This window comes from Carassius auratus, chromosome 28 (assembly GCF_003368295.1).
Source record: "Carassius auratus strain Wakin chromosome 28, ASM336829v1, whole genome shotgun sequence".
Classification (NCBI taxonomy): Eukaryota; Metazoa; Chordata; class Actinopteri; order Cypriniformes; family Cyprinidae; genus Carassius; species Carassius auratus.
In genome coordinates this window covers 8,555,614-8,578,027 of record NC_039270.1, presented here as the reverse complement: position 1 = coordinate 8,578,027, position 22,414 = coordinate 8,555,614, and the positions used below count along the sequence as shown (strand labels likewise).

Sequence of the window (22,414 nt, the reverse complement as noted above, 5' to 3'; positions counted from 1 at the left end):
GGAAAGAGCATATAGACTATACTTGCCTGGTTCCTAATAACTCCCCCAACTCTCTACCCATCCCGATTTGGAGCAGATCAAAGGTAATAATCCCCCATAATCCTCTGGTGTGCCCTTGCTGTTGTTATGGTCATTACAGGCTGCCGCATTGTTACTAAGCTATCACGATTGTTCAGAGGAAAGCTACACTGGCTCAGTTTCACAGTGTAATGCCTATTTCCTAGATGGACAGCCACTAGGATAATTAGATGGGCCCAGAGCGGACACATCAACAACGTGCTTCTCGGACGGAGAACAAGGCCTCGTTTTTGCAAACTAGGGGGTCAGGGAGGGTACAAAACACTCTTTGTCAAGGAAGTATAATAACTTTGTGTGTTACTTCGAAAGTTGGAGTGGATACATGAATGAAGTGAAATCCTGAGTGAAGAAACTAAGAAAAAATAATAATTAAAAAAAAGGAAATACACTTACATTAAATGTGTTTTTGAATTGCAGTAGGCTTCATTTTCTCTCCCACTCCCTTTAGAAATTTGACCCAGGCATTTCAACAGCACTTTTCATGTTAATCTTCAAAAAGTGCAAGAAAAATCTAGTTAATATCTCTTTTGCCCCAAATCAGATCATGGTAAGAATCGGAATTATGGCAAAAGCTGCCTATGAGAGTATATGATTTTCTAAGATACTCTCGTGAACAGCAGAAATATAGGTTGGCAAATGACATACGCTGTTAGTTACGGAACCATGCGAGGATTGTAAAACTATGACACATATGTAATCATGATAGCTGCTTTTGTCTTTGCCAGAGTTGCAGTCAGAGGAGCTGTTACTATGTGTTGGCTGCATGCAGAACAAATTCTTTGGACCGAGGAGAATGTAAATTTAAATGGCTTCTGCAGATTACAACTGTGTTTTGGTTAAATGATGAGGCGGCAGTCATACAGAGCCAAAGTAACGTTTTTTCCACTTTTATTAATATATTTTGTTTAAAGCATACCTTCTGCATGTCGAAATTTTTATATGTAGCAGTTTCTCTGAGGCTATTGAGTTTGCCTGGTGCATAAAGGTTGTCAAATGGGATTTTTAGCATGCAACCATCCTAACCAGGTTTGGCACACTGAAGCAAAAAGCAATAACAATTATTAATCTTTAGATTTTGTCCTAAGCAGCATCAGCTGCGACAAGTGATATTTTGATATTACCACTTGTAATATTAGTGATATTTTGAAGTTACTTGGTATCATATTGGATATTCCCACCCATGATTAAATTTTGCTTTAAAATCTTGATTTATGATATAATCAACTGTATGTTAATCATCAACAGTCCTTTTCACTTCCAATGTAGATGGAGAAATGATTTGTCACTGGAAACTTCACAGCTGGTTAAGATAAGAACGTCAAGTCTGACAGCTTGACAAGTTCCCCGGTTTATAGTAAACTTGACCAGAAATATCCATAACAAGCAATTGTTTTACGCAATAAAACATGGGAAGTGATCAGTTAATCAATCTACAAGACTTCACTAAAGAATAACAGTGGAATTTATTCTCGATTCATCACTGTACATCCTGTTTTTCCCAATAAAGATAGAGAACAGCAACTCACCATTAGAGGGGGGTACGGGGCCTCACGGCAAACCGGTCACAGCTTATAGGGGCTATAGTTGGAAAGGTTTTCCTTTGGGCAGAAGCCCAAGTCCCATCTCCTTCAGATTTAAACCTCAGAGGCTCTGTATAAGAGGCAAAAAAACAAAAAGCGGCATATCAGAAGCATGATCACAAAAACAGCGTCCGTCATTTTCCAGACCCGTATCGCGAGCCAAGCAAACTAGCATCTTGCCTGAGAGCCTATGTATAGCCCCACAAATCCCACCGGCACCTGCAACGGCATGTTGCCGGAGGCTCCTAGGAAGGAGGGGTGTCTATGTGCAACCTTCATAGCACTAAAAAACATGGAACACTACACATGCGATTTAATTAACACGTAACATGCACATTTACACGTCTGCACACATGGGAGACCAGTTTCTCTCTAGAGAAGAGATGATGAAGTATGGGGGGGGGGGTGGAATATTAGAGTAGAACAGCTGCCAAATTCTTGAAATAAAAACACCACAAAGCAAACAGAGCATCAATTATCTGATGGCACAGTTAGCTGTGTTTGCTAGGGCAATAAGCACTATTAGTATTACCTACATAGGCTTATTAGGAAAAGGACCTTTTTCCTACAATTTTGCTGCAAAAAAGTACCTATTCATCCAGTTCACTGCTTTTACTTCTTTTCACACAAATTATGATTACAGGGCCAACTTTTTAATTAACTAGGACTTATGCTGCGTTCACGGCATATCGTAATTTGTTACTGTAATTTCAAAATGACAACATGTACTTGGAGCTGTTTGCATCCTTGGACTACTGCACTATCAATGCCTAAACACAGCTTCGTATTAATCTAAGGCGGTCAGGTGGTACAAGTCCTAGCTTTCAGAAAACTCCCAGTTCACAAGTTGCAATTACAAGGAAAATTTACAAGAAACTGAATGCTTTTTACAAGTTGGTATATTGTAATTGTGGTAATTCCGAAATGGCATGAACACACCTATATTTTCATGCAATCCCTTGCACAATAGAATCATTGGTAAAATTATACATTTGCATCACCTAATCCATTCAATATTTTTGGCCTTTCTGACATAGTAAACTTGCTCTGTCGCACACCTGGTGCAGCACTGAACTCTGGTGTGGACTGCTCACATATGTCTTTTTATTTCACGTTTGCTTTTGCTAACATTAGGTTAGGCTTAGGGTAGCTTCACACCAGACTTTTCATTTTTGCAATATTTTTTGCGATACGTAAAACAAATAGCACCATAAAACATTTTTTGATAAAACATGCAAAGCAATGTATTAATTTACAGAAATGTCACCATAAGCATATTTTTGCAGTGAGTCTGTTGTACGGCTGGCACTTTATTCCAGTAACTATGCATTTGACTGGAATGTGTATTACTCATACTTAAAAGTCTGAACACCCCTTTTCAATTTGGCCAGCAAGTAACAACCAAGAAAACACCCAGAAAACCTCAGCAACCACCTAGTAACCCCCCGAAAATCCTATCATTGTGTTTGCTCCATTGCTCTAGAAAACACCACTTACGTATACTTCAGAAAATGTATAAACCAATATTGATAAATAAACTAATTCGCCTCTGTGGTTTCAAACCCACATTAATTGTAAGTGTCTTTGTGATGCTATAAAAACATTGCACTTCCCATTTAACCTGACAAAAGAAACGTTGGCTCAACCAATGGCATGTGCTTAAAGGCGGGGCTAACTGATTGACGGACCAATGGCAATAATGGGGGAGTGTTCATGAATCCTGTCTGCACACAATCCCATTTGTAATGCCTTTTTAGTGCAGAAATACTTCAACTTTAAGTATTTTTCAGCATTTTACAGTTTCAGTTACTTTACGTTTTTGCAAATGAACCTTCCAGACGGCAGCCGGAGACTCTGGAGAGCAGTGGGCAAACAAACTTCTCATCTTTCCATGCTGATATACGGCCCGGTTGTGTAAATTGTGTGGGTGACACCTGAACCCCTTACAGCACAGAGAAGGGACACAGATACTTCAAAGCATAGCCAAAACATGAGGCCCGACAGATGAGCTGCGCCTTGCATTACCTGCAGACCGCGTGTGGGGGACATCTGCCGATGTCATTAGCACCTTCGCTGAGGAGATAAAGCATGTTTTGTTTTTCAAAATAAGGGATCTGGAATCTATATATGACAAATAGGTGATTCAACACATGGAGATTTTAAAGTGGTTGTGAAATTTGAGTGGGTAAACTGAAAGTATTGTTCAGTATAGCTAGATGTTCTCTGAATATTAATAAAAAATTGAGACAAAAAGAATGTATCATGTTTTTCCAGTGATGACAATAAAAAAAAGGCTTAAAAAAATTCAAGTTTGAGGAATGACAGTGCACTTTGTTGCAGAACAAAATGTCCAGGTCTATTCAAGTAATGAGTCTTTAATTTACTCAGAACCACCATGCTAAGAGCCCATAGGGAACACATGGTGAATTAGCCTTCTGGGTTAGCCTACAAATTAACATCATGACTGAACAGCTCTATCTGTTCAGATACATTTATGGTTCAGAAGTTACACATTTTGCCTGAAATGCTTGAAATTGAATTTGTTTTTGTTATTAATTCAAATAATTAAAAAATACTACTTGCTCTATAGGATATAACATCCACTTTTTTAGCAACAAGAACTATTTTTTCCCCATTGACTTACAACCAAATCAATCAGACACAAGGTACATTAAATCATCAAAATACTACAAACTTTGATTTGAATGAAAAAAGTATTCAAAAACTAAAGTACATGACTGACTGCTAAAAGCTAAAATGAGAAAATAATGTATATATATATATCAGGCACTAATCTTTTGCACAATTTGTTAATTGCAATTATCAGATTGCTGGTGATTCTATTGCAGCATCATGGATAAGAAATTCATTTTTATATATAAAGAATATTATTTCTAATAAATACAATAATTGCTGGTTGATGGCTTCAACAAAACTACAGTATATATTAAATCAATTAATCAATAATCTCATAACTCAGTATAAGCTTAAATTATTGTTAAAAACAGTTCCTCTAAGAAGATTTTTAGTTCTGGAACCTGACTGATGCTCTCTACATGTAACTCAGGAACAAACAATATGAATGTACAATTATGTGTAATTCCAACGCAGCAACAGAGAGGGAGAGAGAGAGACTCACATGCTCTCACCCACAGTAATTTTCCATAAGCATATGCATATTCTTGTAAACATAAAAACAAATGGCATGCTTAAAGCATGGAACATACATATTCACACCCACACACACAAACAGCCACATCAACTGCTTCAGTGAGATGAGACACATTCAGAGCAACACGGAGCAGGATGTACAGTAATTGGTGAGGTGGAGAGGTGCAGCCAAGCCTCAGCATCATGCACACTGAACTCTGTCCTGAGCAAGAGATGGCAGCAAGGGATAAAGAGCAGTTTATGAAGGTCATTGTACACCTATACATTCATCAAATTTTGAAGCGTGGCCCAGTGATTAATCCACATGCTCAGAGACACTGAGGCGTGGTGCTCATGTGGCCGATGCAGGTTTGAGCCTGTTTCACAATCACCTAAAGTGCTTCCATTCAGAACCATGGCCAAAAAATACAATAAAAAAAGCAAAATAAAATAAAAACAATTTGTGAGTGAGTGAATAAATGAATGAAAATAAATGAAAATAAAAGTACAAATAACAATTCGTAACAGTTTAGTACATGTAAAAACAAGATGAAGATAAATAATAAAATAGAAATATGTAAAAATCAAAGGAAAAATGAAAATATAAATAACAAACATAAAAAAATCTATAAAAATATAATATAAAAATATAAATATAAAAACATACTATAAATATAAAACAAAAATAAGCAAATAAATAAAAAGCAAAAAAAATAAAAATACAGTGAAAAGAAAATTTATTTAAAAAAAAAAATGAGAATGAAAATAAGGTAAAACCCCAAGCCCCTATAAAAACAGCAGGTGAGTGAATGATCCACAAATTCCAGACAAAACATAAAAAACGCCATCTACTGTTGTGTTGTCATGTGCTCCGGTTGATCTGGGTAGCTAAATTTCTTCGGTGTATTTTATTCAGCATGAAAAAGTGACTGTTAACAGAACCATCGTCTGTGAGCCCCAGCTCTGATCCGATTACAAAAATCCTCTGATGCTTAAAAATTTCTGTTATGAAGCATATATATGTATAACATGAGGATAACCATGGTAACAAGACAGACACACAATCAGCAAGCAAATGAGAGCATATCTCCAGTGTGCACTATTAATCAAAGTACACCACACTACATGCTATCTACTGTCAGTATACTCTTGAAAAAAATAAAATAAATTACATTTCCCTTCCTCTTTTATTCAGTGCCTGACAAAGACAGGAGGACTTGAAGATTGGATGCCAGCTTGATCTCACCCACTTTACCTGACGCAGAAATAATCGAATCTAAGTGTGATTGCTATAGCAGTGATCAGCATCAGGGCTCGAGTGACATTTAAGTTAGCCTGCCACCAGATCCCATCAAAGAGAGCGCTGTAGTTATCCATGTAGACAGCAGGTATCTAACATCTCTCATTTCAGCAGCATCACTGAAACAACATCTGGTGTGCTGACGGTCCCTCTAGTCAAACTGTGAGGAGTGGGTGGACGGAGAGATAGGGAGACTGTTCACTTTGTCTAAGGGCAGCCCTTGACTCCTACACAGGCGACGTAATGGACTTCAGTACGTAGGCAGAAAGAATGTGAAATCTGTCACACATGTAAATTCACTCAGAGATGTTAGAAACAAAGCTGGCATTATCTGAAGAGACGACACACAGTCGGAGTTAACTCGATTTGGGGCGGTGAGATGAACAGACATTTAGCTGAAAACAGCGGGAGAGAGAAAGAGACCGAGAGCTGAAAGTTGACTTTAGTTTAATGTTCAATATAGCATTCCTGAATGTTCATTTTAAACAATAAAATTGTTAATTAATACTATATTAATATAATTAGTGCCACTTTATTCATTTTTATTATATAAGGACAAGTCGATAAAGTCATGCGTGTGTGTGTGTAGGGCATACACAAGACACACATAATACGAAGCACTTTAAGATGCATATTAATGCCACTTTATTAGCTTTTATCACATAAGGATGAATAAATAAAATCGTATATGTGTGCGTATGTAAGACGCATATACTAAGATATTATACATAAGAACAAATGAACTCTATAAAGGAGAATAATTCTATAAAACATTACCTTATATATCTTACATCATCATTTTTACACAATGGACACACACACACACACACACACACTTAAATACATATATGTATATAAGACACACACACACACACACACACACACACAATTCATTCATTTTTCATGTGTACTCAGGCAGTACATTATACAAAATAATCATGCCCCTTTCAATTTGTACTTCAATTGAACGGAATAATAAATTCTTTATAATTACACAAAAATAATCCCATCACTAGTTGCACTTTATTTGTTTTTACTATTAAAGTCATTAGCTCTTATATTATATAAGAAGAAATTAATCAAATCTATAAGGATCAACTATCTGAGCGTGTCTGTCACATCCACACTATGACTCACACTAGCTGACTTCTCCAGCAAAGGTCTTCAAATCAAATCAAACCGAGAGGAACATAGACTGGATTATATTACTCGGCTGCTTCGTATAATATTCTAATATCAGATCATTTCATAACGTGATGGCAGGGAGATAATGAGATCCTCCGACGGACTGAGGTGTTAACAATTCCTTCGCCTTCGAAGATCTGCCGTTTTTGGTTCGACTGCTTCCTTTCACACTGTGGGCTTTGTCCAAAGTCCCTGTAGAAGTGGGGCAAAAAATGAGGTGTAATGGAATGCAACAATGAGGATAATGAGGGCCAGCAAGCCACCGCTCTCAAAGGCAGCCTTATGTCCAACCATGAATAGGTCCCATCCAAGGCGCCAATTCAGGCTCCGGCTAAACAAAAAGAGGGACACGTGTCCCACCATTTGCTACGGCCAATTCATGAGCCAGCTGATAACCAGAACGCACGTCATGCCTGCCCTTCTGTTCTTCTAAGTCTTGTGGTTTAAATTAAAAAACGGCCTCGTCTCATTACTCCAGACTTTCATTGTGTGAAAGAGAGTTTTTTTCTTCAAAAGCACTCAGGAATTGGTGAGGGCTTTGACATTACGCTGGCTTGAGATTCCACCGCCATTATCAGAGGTATGAAAAGACATCGTTGCTGTGGATATTTGGAGATCTTGAGGTACTGGATGCAGTTCTACGAAAAGCTTCACCATGTGTCGAGCTACTTTTAGCAGCAAAGGGGTACTTGAGGATGGATGACCCTAATTCCTCTGGGACATTCAGGGATGGAGGAGAATGGGGAGGGGAGGTTAGGGGCCCTGTTGTTCCTAGATGAGGCGGATAACTCAAGTCTAGACAAACACTTGGGCCCAGGGCTCAGGATCCAGCATGAGGGTCGGGAGGGGGGGCTGTCCAAATCATACTTAGATTACAAAGGATGTTTATTCTTATGATAAAAACGCCAGTACTGTTCCATCAACACTGTTCCAGCCATTTTTCTTTCACTTTTATAAATTAAAAACAACTTGAATTCCCACAAAAAGAGTCATAATAAGTCATTAATTACTCACCCTCATGTTTGTTGACCTTTCTTCATTTTTGAACACAAATTACAATATTTTTAATGAAATTAAGAGCTTTCTGACCCTGCATAGACAGCAACACAACTGACACGTTCAAGGTACAGAAAGGTAGTAAGGACATCGATAAAATAGTCCATATGAAATAAGTGATTCAACCATAATATTATAAAGCTACAAGAATACTTTTTGTGAGCAAATACATTTTTTTTCAATGTTTTTCAATAAAACCATCAAACATCAAAAATATCTTAATTTATGTTCTGAAGGTTTTTTGGTTTTGGAACAATATGAGGGTGAGTAATTAATGACAGAATGTTCATTTGTGGGTGAACTGTTCCTTTAACATCCCTGAGAACATGCATTTAATGTATAGAAAACTGAAAATGATCCAAAATATTCTATTTTGTTTTCCGAAGAAGAAAAAAAAAATCTTATGGGTGAGTTGATAAGGACAGAAGTCAAATCTGAACTTTAATATTAACGAATACTAAGGCGGACTCCCCAATACACGATCAAATAACATCAAAAGTATTTTCAATCTAAGTTTTGACACAGAAGTCAAAAAAGAGGCCCGGTCAGATGTTAAGATGAAAAATGCATTATGAGTCCACATATCTATCAGGTCTGAATCACTGAACTAAGGGACATTCTGTATTTTGTCATGCACTATACTCCATAACAGAACCTGTCATTTCAACATGGTCAACATGTAATCTTATTCCGAACAACAAAACAGCCTTGACAAATTCACTGGCCACTGTCCCTAGAGCTAAACGCATTTATCACATCAAAAACAGCATTACATTTGCTGCCCAATAGGCCACTACAGGCATCCACAATCACAAACAATTCCCTGGCTACATCAAGGCATTGCATCCCACTTTTAAAAACATCTTTAAAAACATGTGACTTGTGGCTTGTGGCTTTACTGACTGACTAACACCCAAAGCAAGAAGGGTAAGAGAGGGGGCCAGTGGAAGATCATAATACCAGCATCAACCTGAATGGTGAGTTTACTCGGTTATATGCAAAGGATAATAAAAGAAAGTAAAGTTAAACAAAGCAAAGCAAGTTATCAAAATAAATAAAAAAAACTACACAAATGATAGACAAAATTAATCAAATAAAGCATATCAACTATTTTAGAATAATAATGATAAAAGTGATGAAAATAAAAATAATTACATTACCAATTAAATAGACGGGCTAAGTATATAAATAAACAGAGATAAGAATGAAAGAAACAATCAATATAAAAAGAAAAACTATAAATTACAGATAAAATAAAGCATGTACCAGTCAGCTATTTTATAATAATAATGATTAAAGTAATAAAAATAAAAGTAATTATATCACATATTAAATCAATCAATCTGGATATTTTAGACTAATAATAAAAGTACAAAAATTTAAACTTCACATTCTAGATGAAAAACATTTGCCTAAATAAAACGTAATGTAGTATGCTATTTTAGGATAAAAGTCATAAAATTATAAATGTAATGAAGATAAAAAGAATCACACATTACTGATTAAAGGGATCTTATTATGCTCTTTTACAGCATCTAGAATTTTTTTTTGGGGGGGGGGAGGGGGTTGTAGTAGAACATGCTTTCATGCTTGGTGGTTCGAAAAACGCATTTTTCACATAATTTTCATTATTACAATACCCGAGAAGATTGAACAAGAGGATCATGTAGAACCTCTGCACGCACGGATATTGCAAGACAGAGAGCGGTTACAGTTTCATTATTGGGGTGGGGGGGGCATTAAATCATGTTTTAGATATTATATCAACAACCAAGATAAAGGTTGGTTGACGACGATATTCAGTCATAATTTTCGTTGACGAAAGCAACACTGCTGCACTGAATGCCAGTCATGCATGTCAACCTGTTATTGGGGACTTCCAAAACCAAAATTAACCTTTCATTACCCCATAATGGGGGACTATACAAAAACTGCACTAATATTCCAGTCTACAAAACTGCATTTGTAGAGGGGAGTCACATTAACACATTTGAGAGAAGCTGTCATTATAGCTGTGGAGATCTGAATATTATACATATAAAACATGCCCCCTAATTTGGCAGGAAAAAAGGAGAAATGAAACAAAGTTAATTACCGGAAATGGATAAACTACCAAAGAACCAACTGGTGTCCAGGTAATGGCATGAAGGTTGCTGCTGTTAGCTACATTACTGAGAAAAAAATGCATCAGAGTTGTATTAAACAGAGACACTACTTCAGAAATGGTGCTGAAATGTAGTTTCAAAAGGAACAGCATGGATTATATTCTCAAAGTGTTCTTGAAGATGAAAAAAAAAAAACAGCAGCATGGAGGCCACAGGAGACAACAGATGCTGAAAGTGTGGCATTTGGAAAAGGGCTCTCTTGTAAAGTCCTCCTCCTAAATGCTGTCTCATTACATCAATTTCTCATTACGGCGTCATCCAGGCGGAAAATTGCAATTTCACACCCAGCCCTGAATGACAATGTAGGTCAGTCTTGGAGCTCTTGTATGTGCAAAGAGAAGGTCAAAGGTCACACTGAGATGGAAGTCAGGAGGACGGTGTGATCTTGATTCAATTGTTGGGTAAGCTAGACTTTTAACTAACTTCGTTACTCATTCCGGCCCGGAATCAGCTTCTTAGACAAGAAGAAACCATCTGAATGATACCAAGAGCAGAAAATCTGCTAAAAACCTAATCATAATTCAATACGAAATTAATTTTCCCACAACATTCAGGGTTTGGTTCCATTCTAGAAAAAGACTGTCGATAAATATCATGTCATGACGTGTCGAGAAGGCAGGAACTTCACCGCAAGGATCATAACAAACAGCGATGACACACAGAGGTAATACGAAACCGCAAATCCATCACTAGCTTCATAACAACTCAGTCACCTAGAGCTCTTGGCAAAGAACATGGTGATATTCTGTCTCGAGTCCCTCCACCGAACCTGAAATGAAGCATTGTCACGGCCACTTTCCCAATCTTCTCTGAAACGTTATCCTTCGGTCTCCTCCAGGTGTGTGTAGATGTGAAAAGCTTGTTCGCTCTCACATACGAAGTGCTTTACTCATTGAATCAAGCTAAACACATATCAATCAATCCCATAATCTATTTAAACAAGAAGTTAACACTCCAGGCTACTAGATATGAAAGTTCAACACTTTGGCATGCATAACTACACATCTGTTAATATTTAAGCTTACGTTAGTGAGTCATATTAATCCATTCATCTCATTATAGTAGGAAAGAGTCGCAGGAACATAACGCAATACAAGACAGACTGGAAACATGAGTAACTACCTGTACACATCTTCTGATTCAGGAAATGACTACAAAGTAAATATATTGTGATTGAATTCATAGAAAAAACAGGGCTTTTGCAACCAATCTAGAGGGGAAATGAGTCACGTGACAAAAACACAGACAAGACATGATTTGAAAAGACCTGAATAACCAGAAGATGACACACCCAAAGCTCTGTGCGGAGTTTACTGCTCCAAGCAACACCTCACACACAAACCAGACACTTTTTCATTTGCTTTTCACCAAATCATAGTTTTTGTATTTGATGGAAATGCCCTTTAACTGATATTCATACTGAAAATATAACATCAGTGTCAACATAAATAAGAATTGATTCATATTTGACAATTAAAATCATCACCATATCGGGTCTTTTCCATTAAGTTCACATCTTTCTTGAAATCCAGTTCACGTCAGTAAGTTTCTTGATAACATCATCATTGTCTGCATTTGATGACAGTCACGTGGTTTTCATTTAATTACAACTAATACCTTGATTCACCGTCGTTAACTTGCAACCGGCTTTGTCCCACAGATGATCTCTGGGAGGAATTCCTCTGAGAAAGCGGCTGCATGATCGCTCTCCTGAGATGTCTTCATTTGTGGCGAGAGGTGCAACAGAGACGTCTCTCTACAACTCAATTAAGACCTCATTAGCATGTCCATTAGAAGGCGTCGCTCCTCCAGTCCGCTGATTCTCCGATTCATCAGTTCTGACCCTGAAGGACATTTAGCCTTGTGATGATCACTCGTAAGACAATACAAGGGTTTACCATTAGCCCAGCAGCTCTCTTAAACTACTGTGTGTCTTTTGTTGCTGGGACAAACTAATGGAAGTATAATCAGTAACTGAGCCAGATGTTATTTCAGTGAATGAGTTTGTGTGTCTTTTTCTCCAATTTGTTAACAGAATCAACTCAACTGTGAATAAAACTAAACTGTCCATGAAAGACATGTTGTCTCACTGCAAGAACCACTACAAGAACTAAAATATAATTATAATCAGAGCTGGGCAGATTGCGAACGAATTGTAATCTGAAAAAATAACAACTATTATTATTATTAGTATTATTATTAATAATAATAATAATAATATTTTTGTGATATAATTATCAATAATAATAATGGCATTAATCATGTTATATGTAAAGATTATATTATTGTTTATGGGACTATATTTACGCAGCTATTTTTGAGATAAATATCACAACAACTATATTATTATTATTATTATAGCCAATATACAGTATATAGAGAAAGTAGTTTTTGATTAAATCTTAAATTTTGGCCTGTGAACATAAAACCAATTATTTGATCTACTCAAAAATCTATGTTCGAAAAGGTTTATGAATGAAATTATTATTATAATGATATCTTATTCTGAACAGAATGACATTTTGTCCGTGGTTTGGTATCTCATTCGGGTTACATCACACCAGGCGCCCATTCACAGAGAAACCCTAAACATCAAATCTGAGTGGCTCAGATGACAAGCTCTCTCCCTTCACACATGATTTTCATATCGAGTCTGGGTAGAAAAGTTACTAAAGCCTAGAGAGTTGCTGTGTCATACCTGGCTGGTACACAGTGTTAGACTGGAGTTACCACGTCATGTATTGGTCATTTTTAAGGTTCTTCTCAGTATGACAATCTCCCATCAAAAATAGCACCGCATTCGCCGTCATACCTGGGGGTGGAAGAATCTCAGCAGGAACTGAAAAAAAACCCCTCTTCTTATCTCTCACCCACCCTCAGCGCCTTTTGGTCTCCCTTCCTCGTTCTTTTCTCTGGCCCACACTGGGCAGTGGATGCTGAGCCAAGGGGGTGGAGGGTATTTTTAGCTAGCACAGTGTGCTGAAACAGTAGAGAGCGTTGTGCCCTCACAAGGACAAATCGCTCCAACTGGGAGAGAAAGTAAGAGAGAACAAGTAAGGAAGAAACCTATATATATATAAAAACCTTTCTCTTCCCTTCCCTACAGAAATAAAGGGTATTTGGGAAAGGAGAGGTTGTCATATCTCAGGAACATCAAACACCTCTCTCTCTCTCTTCATATGATTCATGAGACTATTTCTCAGCATTTCTGCAGAGGAGGATGTCAGCCCATAGTTATTTAACATTCAATTGAAAGTGGTCTTCAGTAAAGCGCTGCTGGAAAGAGGATTCTGGGCAGCAAAAGGCCTTTAAAGTGCCCCTATGGGTAACAAAAGGTTCATATCTTGGTTTTGGGAGTTCGCAATAACATTCTTTTTTACCTTACTTGCTTCGCTGAATTACAAAATTTTCCAAACCCCTCGTTTGCTAGTCTGCGGTGATTGGTCGATTGGTCTCATTTTCATTTCATCATGCCTGTAATCCCTGATAAAGCAGCGTTTGTGAGCAGTGCTGCTTTGTGTACAGCGTTACTGGGAAACCACAATTTTTACCGCTCCAAAAGCGCCACCTAGTGGCAAAGAATGAATTTGCATTTTTATTCAGACCAATGTGAAAAGAGCGACAAGAGCGACAAGTGGGTGGGCAATATGCTAATGTCATAGTCTTTTATGGCAAGAGTACTCCTCTGCATTAAGCGCTGGAAAGAAATGGTCCGGTAAGTGTGCGTGGCTACATCACATAATTTTACCGCCCTCACGGTCATGGCACAAAAAGACTAATAACGCTTAGTTTTTGATTAATTCTTTATATTATTTTGCTGTCTATCAATGAAATACAGTACAGTAAATCACAGTCGTTTAGTATCACTGTGACTTAAATTATTGTCAGTTAGCGTTTAGTAAGTCATTTACACCAAAATCAAAAGATAACATATATCCTTTCATGTCCGAAAACATTATTTTTGTCTAACACTGCACAACAAATTAAGACAAGCTCAGTACGGACTCGTTTTTCATCAGTTTATTTTCATGAAATGATGCCGGCCAAATGTTCACACAAAAAAAGAAGGTGTAACTTTGATTCTCGCTGTAGTATTGTTGTTGCGGACGCAGCCATGTCGTAAAGACACTGTGTGTTTCGTTGCGAAAGCAAAAATACTTTTTGGCCCTCCGAAAAAGGATACAACTACAAATCAGCATTTATGTTGTATTTACAACACAGTTCCAGAACAGTTCAAAGTGAGCGAATCCCAAGGCGAACGATACCAGGTCGTGGTTTGGGACAGATAATTTCACCGCCCAGTCCATTCCTTTTCTTCCTTTTTTTGGACCAGTGTTCCGTCACAATTGTGACGTACAGAAGGTGCACAAAAAAGTTAATTTTAACAATGGACGAGGGAACACAGGAACAGACTAGGACTAAACACATTTGGCAAATGAGGAGAACGTAACACACCTGAATCAAATGATACAATCAGACGGAGACAGAAACTAGGTCAAACAGAGCAAATGGGGAAAGAGAAAACACAACAAACAGTCCTTGAGTCTGACAGTGTGTGCGCGTGTGTGTTTAAAAATATTCAAACCCCCAAGTGCCATTCTTTAGAGATTAGAGAATCCTTTATTCTGTGTAACCTCAAATAAATGTTGTCTCTACATATTTACAAAATTCTGACACCTCTCTACTAGAATCTTAGCCCATACTTCGAAAATCATTAGTCACTTCAAAAGGACCCAGTACCATGGAGGATGAGGAAATGGTCATTGACTTCATTTGTCCGCTCTACGGTGGAGTGTGACTCCTAGGGACACAATTTCCACTTCAAAAGGGGCTCTCTAGAGCCGAAATGGGGTTTGCTATCATGCTCCGCTTAGCTGTGATTCCCGAGAGGTATTAGATGTTAAACGTTCCCCCCATGGCAGAGGGAGGAATTCCACCGCTGGAGTCTGAAGTGGGGGGAGGACAGTGGTGATTTGAGCCACTCCAGATGTTATCAGCCTCCAGGGCTAATGCTAGCAAGCCTGCATAAGGATCTCCAGGTTTGGCACGTAGTTTAAAAATGGTCACACACACACACACATACACACAAACATATGCACACACGCTCTATGCGTCACAGTTGAGCTTTATCAGAACAATGTGTCTGAGCGCCTGAAGGTGGCTGTTTACAACAGTGCCTTAAATGCTCTCTCTCTTCCACTCTCTGTTTGGCTTCTGCCTTTCTTTTGCTTTTTGTTTTTCACTTATTAGCTTCCATTTCTTTCTATTTGTTCACCTCTTGCTCTAATGCTTTAGAACACATCAAATTGTGATTCTGTGTGTTCATAATCTGGGTTTAGGATAGTCGTTAAGGCTGCATGCTTGATAAAACAAAACTCAAATCATGATATGGCTTAAATCATAAAGGCTGAATATGTACTGCAGCTTTCACAATGAAGCACGGCATTGTGTTCTTTTACATGCGAGAAGCTCATGATTCTTTGTTTTCCGTGTCTCGGAGCCCCTCAGTCTGCAGCAAATGCTGCTCTACACAAACTCATCTCTGCAAGTGCTCTGAGTTTATGAGAACACAACATGCGCCAACCAGCTTTGTCACGAGAAGTGCTTAAACTGGCTATTGTTTTAAAATGAAGAAATTATATCATCATCATCAGGACCTAAAACATACATTTGCTACACTTGCCAATTGCCAAATTTTCGTGGGAGTGGATATGCTTTGAAGTAGAGCGGAGCGATAAAAATATGATTATCATGATGTAATTTTATTATATAATTTCCTAAGATAAAACTATAACAGAAGTTTGATAAATGTTAGATGTAGTGTTTCAGAACAAAACAGTGCTAGTCATTTGAAGTGCGTCACACAATGTTTATCCGCTCAGACGGTGTTGCCAAGTCCACGGTTTTCCTGCGAAATTGGGATACTTTAACATGGTTGCCGCAGGTTGCATCTAGACAATATCCTGGAATGTGAATTTTAGCAGGAGAATGTGATTGGGCTAGATTTGAGTAGCAATTGGGCGGGTTTTCATGGGAAAAACGATCAACCCTGCGCAGGGATTGAAGTTCAAACGGCCGCGCAGCACAAGTTTACTTGAGCAGGTGCATTTACTCACTGAAGAGTCTCGATCAGACAACCTACTGTGAGACCCAGTGAATTTCTAAACTAAAGTCAGATGAACTAGCGCTGAAAAACACTGTGGGCCCTATTTAAACGATCTGAAACGCAAGTGTCAAAGCGCGAAGCGCAAGTAAGTTTGTGGGCGGGTCTCGGCGCTGTTGCTATTTTCCCGGCGGGATAAATGGCTCTTGCGCCCGGCGCAAATCTAAAATGGGTTGGTCTGAAGTAGCTTCATTATTCATAGGTGTGGTTTGGGCGTAACGTGAAATAAACCAATCAGAGCGTCATCCAACATTCCCTTTAAAAGCAGGTGCGCAAGTTCCATTATGGATTGCTATTATTATGGCGTATTTACCAGGCGCACGCCAGGAGCGGTTCACAGCCGAGGAGACTGATGTTCTTGTAAGAGCAGTGAAAGACAGAGAAGTTGTGTTGTATGGGGATGGGAGAAACCCACCCAAAATACACCACAATGATTTCCGTCATCTCATGTGTTAATATTTTTTTTTAGTGTAACAATTTATGATATGCAAAAATAACTGTTGCATCTGTGTAGATTACATGAGCAAAGTGTATGCGCGTTGTGCACGCTATACATTATGGTCAAGCATGCGCCCTTAAAATAGCATAATAAACAACGCGCAACGCGCCACTGACTTTAGACTAGGTTTTTTCTGGTCAGTGGCGCAATTGTTTAATGGAACAGCAAAATAGCACCAGGGATTGTTTGCGCCGGAACACGCCTCCTTTTTTGCGCTGAACCGCCCAGGGAGCGCAAGTTCATTCACTAGTTTAGCGAAGTGCTTCTGTGGAGGGAAAAGCGCGCTTTGCGCAGGTGCAAAATAGGAATGACACATGCGTCGGTGTACAAAGTCAATTGCGCTGGGTGCAAGATAGGGCCCTGTATGTAATGATACAGTCAGAATTCTTTTCAATCTACAAATAGTCATCATTTTCCATGGATTTACTGTAGTAAAACCAACGGCATCATGGTATTGTGGCAGAAATGTGGGATATCCATTCAATTTTATTATATCGTTTTATTATATCATTGTAGATGTTATCGTTTCTAATAAAACAAATTTACATCTGCATCCTAAGTCAAGCTAATACAACTGTTAATTCAAGCAACTGTCAAATGTGCATTTCTAAGAGACAAAAAAAAAAAACTATATATGAATTTCCATGAAAAAAAAAAAAGAGTGGGAACCACTGCAATAAAGTATTTTCTGACAATCTACACGTCCACTTTACCTCAGTCATTTGGCACAGGGCCTGAGAAAACATGCAAATTCACTGACTTGTCTGGAAACAGTGCGTTTCAAAGCCAAGGTGGAGCTAAAGTGATGCTTTGTAATGTGACTGCGAGATGAGGACATTTTTACATTTCACTACATTGCCATCTCCTTCTCTTAATCTTCTTGGGCTAAGAAACTCATTCGAACGTGTGAATCCATTCATGCCACCTGTCCCCGCTGTTAAACCGGTGTGACTACCGTCACTGTCAGGAACGGCTAAACAGATAGGAGGAGCAGAGAAGAACAAAAAGAGGATGAATAAAAGGTGAAAAGATGCATGGGACATGGATAGAAAACTTACAGGTTACATGACTGAACAGGTTACATGATTGCTCCAACTGCAGTTCACTTTAACGAAACAAAGTTTCTCTTCCATTTCTCCACTCTTGAAGATCCCAGCTTGAAAACCCCTGGCCTAGAGGAGGAACACTGACATCGCTTTATAAGGCAGCGAGATAAAGTCACCCTTTTAACTCCCTAATACATGTTCCTATTCATCCCGTTTCACTAAGATATCCGACACATCCCGGAAGTAAAATTGGTTCCAAATGTCATTTGAAGTTGACATTAAACAGTCATACAAGTGTGCAAAGCCTATAAAATAATAGATCTTCATAAAACAATAGCTTGTTTCTAGCTCAAGTTCTTAACAATGACTGAAACTGTGTCCAAACATTACATAGAAACTCAGAGACGACAGAGAACACAGAGATGATAACGTAAGCAATCTATGATGTGCCAGCGAGTGAGCTATAGCTCTGGATGAAATATTCAGTAAAACTGCCTTGCAAACAATTATGGGGACATAACACGCAAGACCCCTTGCCTGACAAAGACGTTTCAGATTCAAAAGTTTATTGGCCCCTTCTAGCGAACGCAAGTGTGACAGTGGGAACCTTCTAACTGATGACTAACAATGAGGTACTATAGAAAATGCTGATAAATAGCTCTCGGCTGTTACTCTCTGAAAGACCCCAAACATCAAGCTGACTCATCAGAGTGCTTTATGTACATCTGGTTTGAAGCTGGCAAGAAGGGTTCAGTCCTACATTCACTCCACAGGTCAGGATCTTCTGGTTTAAGTGCTTTGTGTCATTTTCTCCACACTTCTCCTTCTGGCATGATCCTTGCAGTGATAATCCTCTATACCAACAACTCATTTTTTCGATACGCTTTTCCTTTATCTAAGGCAGAGAAGTTCCGACCCACTTTACTACCATATTGTGGCATGCTTTTGGGTGAAACAGCTATTAAGCAAGAGTAATACAGCATGGACTTGATTTTATCAGTAGCTGATTAGATTGGGTAAAGTGAGCATTGCATACCTGAATAAAGATGCATGATAATTGTTTAACAGCATGCATGAAGGAAATAAACAAGAGTACAGCTGCACTGAGTCCTAAAACCTGGAAATTAGCATTTTCACACTTCTGATTCCATCATCCCAAAGTCAGTGTTTTTTTTTTTTTATGGATTTTGGTTGAATGCCTAAATTATTGCATGTGGTTGACACAAGCTCAAAATATGTACATATTTTATGCCATCACCTACTGTAAAATACTTAATACCGACTTATGCTTTTTAAGCGTTAGTGGTCACTAACAAATTACTGAATGGGACTACAAATGTTGTCAGGGATGTCTAAATGTCATGAAAACTAGTCTGCTTTTACAGCCTCATTGTGTTTAGACTAACTCTAACAAACTCAAACTTTCCAACTTGTAGCTTTTAAATAAAGATTGAAACCGTTGTTGGAAGTGGTGGTAGCACTGAATTCATCAGACTGTGGCGTAGTTCATTTATAGCTGTTCTGATGCAGAACCTGGAGACACTGTGGCTTGTTTACAAGCAGATGAATTCACACACATGCGTCGTGGTGCTGTCATGAACACACGTCAAAGACTGACACGGAAAAGAAGAATTTGTTGAATAAAGTCATTATTTTTGTTTTCTTCGCTCACAAAAACTATTCTTGTAGCTTCATAAAATTATGGTTGAAACACTGATGTAATATGGACTATTTTAACAATGCGGTCTATTCCGGGTCAGAAAGCTCTTGGATTTCATCAGAAATACCTGAATTTGTGTGCTGAAGATGAATAAAGGTTTTACCGATTTGGAACGACATGAAGAGTAATAAATGACAGAATTTTCATTTATGGCTGAACTATCCCTTTAAGACATTTCACAAACTTATCTTGTTTGAAAGATGCCAAAACACTGTAACTGAAAAAAATAACTGATAGAATCTTTGCACCACAATTTACATTGGTTTTTAAACATCGCGCAACAAGCATTGCATTTTTCAGATGCATCGTCAAGTTAAAAACAGTTCTTAGCTGTTAAAAAAGCTATTTAGATGAAAGTAACAAGGTTCACGTCTCACAGCCCCTTTAAGTTGTGATCCACAGATGGATTGTGCCTGACAGAAATCGACTAGAGGATCGAATTCGAGAGTGTTAACCCATGACGAGAATCTAAACAACATGGCGTGACATTATGAGTGAAGATGACGGAAAACGGAGAGAGAACTCATAAATGTTTCAGCTCCATCCATGAGGTAGCTGTGTTTCCTTTGTGCATGATAACAAAGGCAGTCAGAACAGTTTATTGAACCTAGTGTAAACAACATTCAACTGCGCAGACACATTTTACTCTCCGCCACCCCCCCAGCACAAGGACACACCCTAAAACATACACAAACACAGAATGTTTTATCACAAGCTGATTTCCATACTGGCTGCCATCTCACCTGCCTGCTGGGTGTTGTGGACCAGCCAGCACATGGTAAACACTTGTACACAATGCATTTGTATTTTACTTTCTTTCCTCGCCCTTGTACCGCATTCAATCACTCTATTTATCTCATTCCCATTGCGATACACTCTTTCATTGCTATTCCTTCTCTTTATCTCCTTTCCTGCGCTTGTTTCTCTCAGCCACTCCCTCCTTTTTCTCAGTATGTGTGTGCTCTTGGGGTTGGGTTTTCTCTCTCAGCTAGACACTCATGAATAATCCAGCGTAGTGCTGGAATCCACCGGCTCCTCCGAGGGAGTCCAAGTCTCCAGTGAAGCACAGGGTGTTATCTATCTATCCATCCATCCATCCCTCCACTATCAATCTCTCTGCTTCTCCACCTGCATGAATTCACACATACCGTGAGGAGAGAAGTATGCCAGCCATCTAAGCAATGTCATATCAAAGAGCGCTTGTGCAAATCAGCGGATTTGAAGCCGAGGAGGCTGATTGGTCGCTTTTCCAATGAAAGAGACAGAATGAGGACACACTGTGACTGGTTCTTCATTCAGCAGCATAATAAACAGCACATGCTGCTCCAGCACTGCAGGAAGGGGCGGGTCAAAGGCTAACTAAGGAATTAAACATGAGCAGAGTAGAGGACACGCCCACTCATATACTAGATCTTTTATGGCTGGCTGCAAGCAGCCAAATGCGCACGTCCTAGCCTGACCTGAACATTTATAGCTACGAATAACAAACAACAGTTAAGTTACTTTTTCATTGTTTTTTTTTTTTTTAGTTAAAAACACGCTTGATGGATGCGCATGACTGTTATGCTCGCGTCTCGCATCTTTTACAAGTTTTTAAGACGTTTTTGTGTTTTTAAGATGCTGTGTCAAGTTAAAAGAATTTCAGCTTTTACACGCAGCAACACTCATCATTGTCAGTTCCAAAGCAGCGGACCAATCAGAAAAATTTTGGAGGTGGGGCACAACCATTGCACGCTTTTGTTTACAGTAGCAAGTTGGCGTGACAACGGTCTTATTTGATGGCAACATGGCGGAGGAGGCACTTGCGGTGGATGTATCTGGACACCCTAAAATATTCTATAACATTTTCTTTAAGTGATTATTTAAACTTGTTAGAAATTCTTTTTGCCTATTTCTATTATTACCGTTATTGTTATTGCATCATGTCTCAAAAGTGCGTCTTGAGACTGTGGTGTTCTACGTTGCGCTTTTTTAAAACACATTCCTGAGCGTTGCATCTCGCATTTTAGATGCAAAGATGCATTCTGTGTGAATGGCCTCTTAGAGTTGATGAACACCATTTAAAACAGGAACAAGAAAAAAAACTGCACCGTAGATATACTAAAAGGACGTACGCTTGAGAAAGAGGTTTGTTGTTGCGTGCCCATAGGGTATCATCGGACAAACACCATAAAAAAAACTGAAGGAAGCGAAAGATGATATTAAAAGTACTTCCACTATCTGCATGAATCAGATTCACCTAACGTGTCCATGGCTTCTCAGGACACAAGCTTGTGGTTTGCTAATTATACTGCCAGTGCTCGCCCAGGACCAGCCTTCGGCTAATATGGTTTACATGCTGGACATGTTCATGAATCAATGTATTTTGCTAAAATTCTTATCAGGGTTATTAACATTAACTAAAACTATTAAAAACATTTTCATTCATTACAAAAAAATTAAGATGTTGCCAAATAACAAAAAAAAGTTGAA

The 22,414-nt window shown here is 38.5% G+C and overlaps 1 protein-coding gene across 2 annotated transcripts in view; it reads right to left on the bottom strand.

Annotated features, from left to right (window-relative positions):
• The window catches only part of LOC113046694 (protein TANC2-like), a 132,182-nt gene that overhangs the window by 100,093 nt on the left and 9,675 nt on the right, over positions 1-22,414 (bottom strand). For both annotated transcript variants that reach the window (XM_026207599.1, XM_026207601.1), the window contains exon 2: positions 1,605-1,728. The gene's annotated coding sequence lies outside the window, so the exon portion shown is untranslated. The remainder of the gene's footprint in view (positions 1-1,604; positions 1,729-22,414) is intronic.